Raw genomic sequence first — 8,332 nt, forward strand, 5'->3', positions numbered from 1 at the left:
ACGGCCTCCCCTCCGTTCTCGCTGAAAACAAAAAGGGACCCGTAAGAATAGAACATGCACCTGCTGGGCCACGTTTCTGCTTTTGCTCAGGTTCCGAAAGATGAACGGGCACTAGTCACAGAGGCGGGTCCCCCCGCTGGCGCCCTGAATCCCACCCCCATTTGCCTCTGCCGGGACTTCCTCGCGCCGGTCGCCGGTTCGGTGTGATCTGGGAAGCCCTGGTGTCCGGATCCTTGCCGAGAGCCCAGAATCGTCAGGACTGTTTTCGTAGCAATGCCAAGGCGGCTCACTTCTGTTTGTGAGGCGCGTGCAGTAGGGTTTTCCGGAAGCTACGTGATGGGTGATGTGGCAACAGATTGGATGCAGGAGCAGGTAGGAGAATTCAGCAGTCTGCTGCTAAGCTGGCATTAAAGAGGCTTTTAATTAGGTCAGATTTGTTCATTGTGTTGTCGGGATTTTCCATTTCTCTACTAATTTTTGTTGTTGCTGTTTTTCCCTTCAGTTTCTGAGCGAGATGACACTATAAGTTGTATTTAGTGTGGGTCTGCTCACAATAAATTGATTCCGTCTTTATTTTAAAAAAAAAATATATTTCTGTGTTGATTTCAGAGAGGAAGGAAAGGGAGAGAGAAACATCAATGATGAGAGAGAATCATTGATCAGCTGCCTCCTGCACGCCCCCCACTGGGGATCAAGCCCGCAACCCAGGCATGTACCCTTGGCCAGAATCGAACCCGGGACCCTTCAGTCCGCAGGCTGACGCTCTACCCACTGAGCCAAGCCAGCTAGGGCAATTCCGTCTTTATTTATCTGAAAACCTTCGTTCACCTTTAGGATATTTTCCTGAGCATAGAACTCCAGGTCTGCAGATATTTTTGCTCAGCCTCTTTTTTTAAAAATATATTTTATTGATTTTTTACAGAGAGGAAGGGAGAGGGATAGAGAGTCAGAAACATCGATGAGAGAGAAATATCGATCAGCTGCCTTCTGCACACTCCTCACTGAGTATGTGCCCGCAACCAAGGTACATACCTTTAACCGGAATCAAACTTGGGACCCTTGAGTCCACAGGCCAACACTCTATCCACTGAGCCAAACTGGCTAGGGCTTTGCTCAGCCTCTTAACAATGCTATGTCCTGACTTCCATCATTTCTGTTGCAAAATCTGCTGTTCGTGTAACTGTTATTCTTTCGTAAGTAATGTGTCTTTCTTTTCTCTGGAAAATTTTAAGATGTGCCTAGCTGTGGTTTTGCTTTTTTCTTTTTTTTTAAAATATATTTTTGTTGATTTCAAAAGGAAGGGAGAGAGAGATCGAAACTTCAGTGTGAGAGAGAATCATTGATCAGCTGCCTCCTGCACACCCCCTGCTGGGGACTGAGCCCACAACCCAGGCATGTGCCCTAACAGGGAATAGAACCACAACTTCCTGGTTGATGGGTCGACACTCAACCACCGAGCCACACCGGCTGGCCTTGGTTTTGTCTTTACCCTGCTTGGGTTTGTAGGCTATCTTGAATCTGTGGCTTAGTGTCTTTCATCAGTTTTGGAAAATTCTCAGCCAGGATCACCTCAGATATTGCGGTGCCCATTTACTCTTCTCTTTCTGTGACTCTGAGCCACAAGGACTTGTTCACATCACACTAGGGCAGTTGTTTTAAAAAAACACATTCTGAGGCTATTTGTAATCTCCAGGATTATCTCATTGGGTTGGATTTTTGGGAGACCTATTTCAAATAACACCTGACACATCCAACACCAAAAAATGTAATGGCATGGCACTAGGGATTTCTAACTCTGTGTTTCAATTTCTCTGTCTCCAGTCCCATCAGGCGTCCTCTTGTTCAGAATCATCAATATTTGGGGTAATTGTTGTTCCAAGTGAGATAACAAGCTGCTCCGTGAGAATCTTTGCAAGGATTCTTGTTTTTAGCAACACTTCTCTCTGAGGGAACATTGTACGTGAAAAACCCTGACTTATAGTTGGCTGTGTGAGCAAATATGGGACTTAATAAACGTCTTTGAACCAACCTGAACTCAGTGAAACTTAAGTGATGTATGCTCGGGTCCAGAGTCCAGAACTGGGAAGCTAGAAATCTTCCCTTCCTTCCTTGCTCACGAGGATTTTTCCATGTACCTAGATGAATGATTAGATCAGCCTGTCATGAGAGTTTGAAGTGTAATTCTTTTTTCCCTAAGAGCATCTTCACTCTAGAGCAGCCGTGGGCAAACTACGGCCGCGGGCCGGATCCGGCCCGTTTGAAATGAATAAAACTATTGAAAAAAAAGACCGTACCCTTTTATGTAATGATGTTTACTTTGAATTTATATTAGTTCACACAAACACTCCATCCATGCTTTTGTTCCGGCCCTCCGGTCCAGTTTAAGAACCCATTGTGGCCCTCGAGTCAAAAGTTTGCCCACCCCTGCTCTAGAATGTTCTCCCTGACCCTGGAAATTCCCCACTTCCATGTGAAGAGTTAACTTAGATTTTTTTTTTTTATAAGAACCTGAAGTCGCCTCACTGTGTATTGTTCTGATCAGCCCGTAGTCTATTAGGTTAGGTTTTCTCTCTGTTCGAACAGACCAGAGCTCTGTGGTGCAAGCAAGTTTGACGTGCTTGCTGTCGTGTGACAGGGCCTGCGGAGAGGAGTTTGGAGGAAGGGGTTACTGTCTTCCTTGACCATACCTTCCAAAGACCACTGGTCACACCCTTGGTGCTCTGTCCTGAGTCTGCTTTCAACAGAGCCGAACCCGCTACTGTGTCCAAGGTACCACTCAGCACCACCCGGCACCACTGGCACCACTCAGCACCACTGCAACCAGGAAAACCCAACCACCCAAGAAACGCTGACAGTCTGTGCTGCTCACACCCAGTGAGGGACCCGCTGCGGAAACCTCTGTGGACGCCGACCAGGGGAAGCTGGGGGAATAGTGCTCCCCTTAGGACATCCAGCAGGCAGCTCATCCCCTCGGTGGTCAGGGGGAATCTCGGGGACTTGGGGGGCCGTGTCCCTCCCGCAGGTTCAGAGCTACAAGGCCTCCCCCATCTGAACACCTAGGAGACGGCTCCACAGCAAACGTGTGGCCTCAGGAATGGAGACCAGACTGAGCCGTACTTAGGGGGACGTCCCCTTTGTTATTGAGGTGTAAGTCGCTCTCTTGGAAGAGCTACTGGGGTGGCTTTTTACTTACTGAGGTGCTTTCTCTTCCTGGCAGTGCCCTTGACCAGTGACCCAGCTGCTTGTTTCTGTGCAGTCAGCCAGACACGAAATCGCACATTTTAACAGTATCGCTGCACATCATTGATCATCATTTGTAAACAGGGGGCCGTTCTGCTATTTTAGGATCTGCCTTGAGGGAGACTACATCCTGGCTCAGCGAGCAGCCCCAGGCTTCCACTCCCATTTATGTGCTAAGATGCTATTAAGCTCTTAATTTCCCTTAATAGTTACTGGTTGTCTCCTTCCACGGAAACAGGCATCAAAATCCACTTATCTAGCTCCTGAACAAGACTGCGTCGTTGTGTGGAATGCTGGAATTTAGAATGTTAATGAGTCCTGCCCGCCGAATATTATGCTGCAGCAATCTGAGGAGAACGGCCCCTCCCCGGAACACAGGAGCAGCTAGAAAACAACAACTTCGGCTTCATACACCTGGGCAACGAGCAAACCCCCGACAATCACCAGGAATTCTCTGTGCCGAGCGTCAGGATCTGCAGCAGCTTGCAATTAGTGCTGTTTAGCATTTAATTTGCCTTTAGTTAGGTAACAAGCATGTATTGATTACTTGATAGGGATGCAGCGCTGTGCTGAGCACGGTGTGGGGACAGAGTGATGGATGAGGCACAGCCCCTACTTAGAGTCTCCTTGGGGCTGGAAATGTTGACTTTGGAAAAGAAACTTGAAAAACAGCTACAAAATGTTTTCTTAACTGTACTGCCACAGGAAATTATTCCCCTTGCAGAATTCGGGGCTCTCACTCCTGGCACACGCCATTCTCAGGAGAAAGGTACTTGCTGCTTCTGTCTCATGCTATTTGTGGGGACGCACCAGTCACTCATCCTCTGGCCGAGGAAGGTTCCCGCCTTCTCCTAGGGAGGGCCCCAGTGTGGTAGGGACCCAGGGCAGAGGTCGCCACCGCCACTGAAAGTCGGTCTGTCGGCCACAAATGGCAACCCCCCCTAATGTCTTTGGTAAAAATGGAGTGCTAGGTACCTGCAGGCTGGCAGCATCAGTGAGCTGAGATTCATTCACAGTGGCCTCCTGGAGCCTGAGCTTTAAGGCCAGCTGGAGGCAGGTGGTGGACATGAATTGGCAGCACTTAGAAATAACAAGGACCCACAGCAATTTTGAGAAAGAAGAAAAAAGTTGGAGGTATCACGCTACCTGATAGCAAACTATACTACAAGGCTATAGTAATCAAAACAGCATGGTACTGGCATAAAAACAGGCACACAGATCAATGGAACAGGATAGAGAGCCCAGAAATAAGCCCTCACCTCTATGGTCAATCTATGACAAAGCAGACCGTCTATTCAATAAATGACGTTGGGAAAAATGGACAGCTACATACAAAAACACTGAAACAAGTCCACCTTCTTACAGCACGTACAAGAATAAACTCTAAAAGGATGAAAGACTTAAATGTAACACTCAAAACCATAAAACTCCTCTAAGGAAACATGGGCAATAAACTGGCGTCTCTTGTGGCGGTGTTTTTTTTCTGAGATATCTCCTCAGGCAAGGGAAACAAAAGAAGAGTGGGACTACATCAAACTAAAGTTTTTGCACAGCAAAGGAAACGATCAGCAAAACAAAAAGACAGCTAGCTGATTGGGATATTTACCAATGATACATCTGAAAAGGGCTCGAATCCAAAACTTACAAAGAACTCATACCACTTAACACCAAAAAAAGGCAATTAAAAATGGGCAGAGAACCTGAGAAGATGTGTCTCCAAAGAGGACATACAAATGGCCAATAGACATGAAAAAATGCTCAACATCACTAATCAGAGAGATGCAAATTAAAGCCACAATGAGATATCACCTCACACCTGTCAGAATGGCTACCATCAACAAGCAACACGTGCTGGAAAGGATGTGAGAAAAGGAACCCTCTTGCGTTGCTAATGGGAATAGAAATTAGCATGGCCACTGAGGAATACAGTATGGAGTTATCTCAAAAAATTAAAAAATAGAACTGCCTTATGACCCAGCAATTCCACTTCTGGGTATTTATCTGAAGAAATCCAGGACACTAATTTGAAAAGACATATGCACCTCTACGTTCATTGCAGCATTATGTACAATAGCCAAGATTTGGAGGCAGCCTGAGTGTCCATCAGTAGATGACTGGATAAAAAAAGTTGTGGCACATTTACGCAATGGAATACTACTCAAGTGTATAAAAGAGAAGGAACTCTTACCATTTGCCAACAACATGGATGAGCCTAGAGGATAATATGATGAGTGAAATAAGTCAGAGAAAGGCAATTTCACTTGTATGTGGAATCTAAAGAACAAAATAAACAACAAAATAGAAATAGACTCATAGGCACAGAGAACAGACTGATGGTTGCCAGAGGGAAGGGGTTGGGGGAGTGAATAGAAAAGGTGAAGGAATTGAGAAGTACAAATTGGTGGTCTCAGAATAGTCAAGGATGTCAAGTCCACCATAGGGTTTATAGTCAATATTGTCATAAGTATGTACGGTGCCAGCTGGGTCCTAGACTCACTGGGGGGACCACTCTGTAAATTACATAAATGTGTAACCACTGGATTGTATTCCTGAAACTAATGTAAAATAATATTGAATGTTAAATGTTATTGACCAAAAAAAATGTTTTTAAATAGCAGGGAAGGGCAAAATGTTCCCCCGAGTTGAGGAAGAGAGGTTAGGGCCCAGGGGTGGGCAAACTTTTTGACTCGAGGGCCACAATGGGTTCTTAAACTGGACCGGAGGGCCGGAACAAAAGCATGGATGGAGTGTTTGTGTGAACTAATATAAATTCAAAGTAAACATCATTACATAAAAGGGTACGGTCTTTTTTTTCAATAGTTTTATTCATTTCAAATGGGCCGGATCCGGCCCACGGGCCATAGTTTGCCCACGGCTGGGTTAGGCGTTCGGTCAGGCCGCGATGAGCAGTGTGGCCGGGCATGCATTTTGTGTTTGATTTTCATATTTCAGACACGTCGCATTCCCCAGTTTTAATGCTTTTAATAGAGCACAGACTTCCTTCCGTCCGTGGTGATGAGACAGGTTTAGGAAAAGCAGCTCAGGCATCTGGCGCCAACGAGCTTACAGGGATCCAAGCGTGAGGATGAAATTGTCATCTGACCTGCGGATCTGGCAAAGGCTCAGCACGCCTTGGAGACGGCTGTGCGGGCCCACGCTGTGTGGCAGGTGCTTCTGTGACTAATTCTTTGCTCTTGGTGCTAAAGTACGTCACTGGCTAAGTCCATCACTGGCTAATATTGCACAGTCTCCCTCCCCCCCCCCCAATTCATCAGATCCTCTTGGGTTCAGCCAATAGGCAGTTTGACCATTTGAGAGTCACAGGATGTTGAGCTGGGTGGGGTTAGAGGACACCTGCTCATTAGGAGCTGAAAAGGGGTGTCCCCCATGGTCCCACCAAGTGGCAGGCTGGAATGAGAAGCAGGCCCCTGGCCCACTCTGGTATGTCCTTCTTCCCACTTGGCACGCCCCTGGCCCTGCCCTGTCTACATCCCAGCTGTGCCCTATTCCTGACATTGAGTGGGTTTGATTCCTGGTAAAGGGCACGTATCAGGGTTTGACCCCTGCCTCAGTCGGGGTGGGTGGGGGAGACAACCAATCTCTCTCCCCCCACCCTTCCTCCCTTCCATTCTCTCTAAAAATCAGTGGAAAAAATATCCTCGCATGAGGATTAACAACAACAAAAAAATATGCCACTCAACAATCAGGTATTGATCACATGCCCACCTGCTGCCTGGGAAAAGATGGACACAGCATAGCCCTGCTCCCAGGATGTCACTGTCCCGGGCAGGAGGCAGAGCAATGAGGTGGGTGGGACCAGAGAGGAACTTGGGGAGCAGAGGGGGAGGTTCACCAGGTGAAGGCAGGGCTGGTGGGCCCAGGCCGTGGCCAGAGGACCGCCAGCAATGATGGCTGTCCCGGAGGGGCAAGCTTGTCAGGGGCTGGATGTCCAGCTGCCAGGATGTCAGAGGGCATTCCTCGCTGGGTAAGGCGGGGCCAGCTGCCCAACGTGCCAGCCAGTCTGAAAAGGCTGCTTCTATGAATGAAAGATAATGTCATGTAGGCAGGACCGGGCCATTCCTACAGAACGGGCCCGTATGGAGTGATGGGCACTGAGGTCTGCCCTCACCATTACAAACAGCGGTCACCCCGCTCAGAAGCCCTGCCTACCCACCCCCCACCCCCCCAATCCCAGGACAGAAACTGCAGGCCTCTGTATCCACAGTCCTGAGGGCTACCGCACCGGCCAGGACTTCTCGGCTGTGAACTGTGATGCCGCTGTCAGCTCTGGCGCGGCCACCAGGGGGCGCTCGCCAGCAGTGCTGGGTAGAGGCTAGCCTAGCGTATGGATTGCATTTGTTTTCCAAGCCACTTGGCTCTGGTTGTGCCCATGCGATGAAGTGAGCAGGATGGAGGTCATCTCCGCTGTGAAAATCAGGACCCGGGTTGGAGCTCTGGAGTGACTCACCTGCTCATGTGTGAGGGCCCCCTCCCGAGGAAGGCACTGGCGCTTGGAAGAAAACAAATGACAGGCCCCAAGAGGCATGGGTTGGGTCAGGGCCAGGGGAGCCCGAGACATCCCGCCTGGCAGGAGCGGGGGGGGGGGGGGGGGGGGGGGGAGTAAACCCCGTGCTAGCCCAGAGTCCTATGGGGATCTCGCTGGTCTGTGAAGTCAGGCCCCCGCACTGGCCCCTGCCATGGCCATCCTTGAGAATCCCGGGGAGGCTGACCTGTGGAATTTAGTCTGCCAGGGCCTCTCGCCCTCCTGGCCCGACTCACACCCCATCTGCACCCCACCCCCTCACGCCAGGCTCCAAACTGGCTTTACCTGTGGGCGCCCAGCACCTCCTGCCTTGATGGCTTTGTCTCAGCGTCGCGTGCCAGACAGGATGCACAGGGGGCAGCCCACACGCACTGCCCGCACTTGCTCAGCACCAGACTCAGGTCAGAAGGAGCCTAGAGATGATACAGCACAGCCCCACCCCCCCCCCCCATGTCCTGGACGCTGGCTCACACCCCGGGGGAGGCCCATCCCCCTCCCCCTGGAACCGACCCGCAAGCAGCCGGGGGAGCTTTGCAGCATGCACGCAGG

The sequence above is a fragment of the Myotis nattereri genome (assembly GCF_964212035.1).
Source record: "Myotis nattereri genome assembly, chromosome: 2".
Classification (NCBI taxonomy): domain Eukaryota; kingdom Metazoa; phylum Chordata; class Mammalia; order Chiroptera; family Vespertilionidae; genus Myotis; species Myotis nattereri.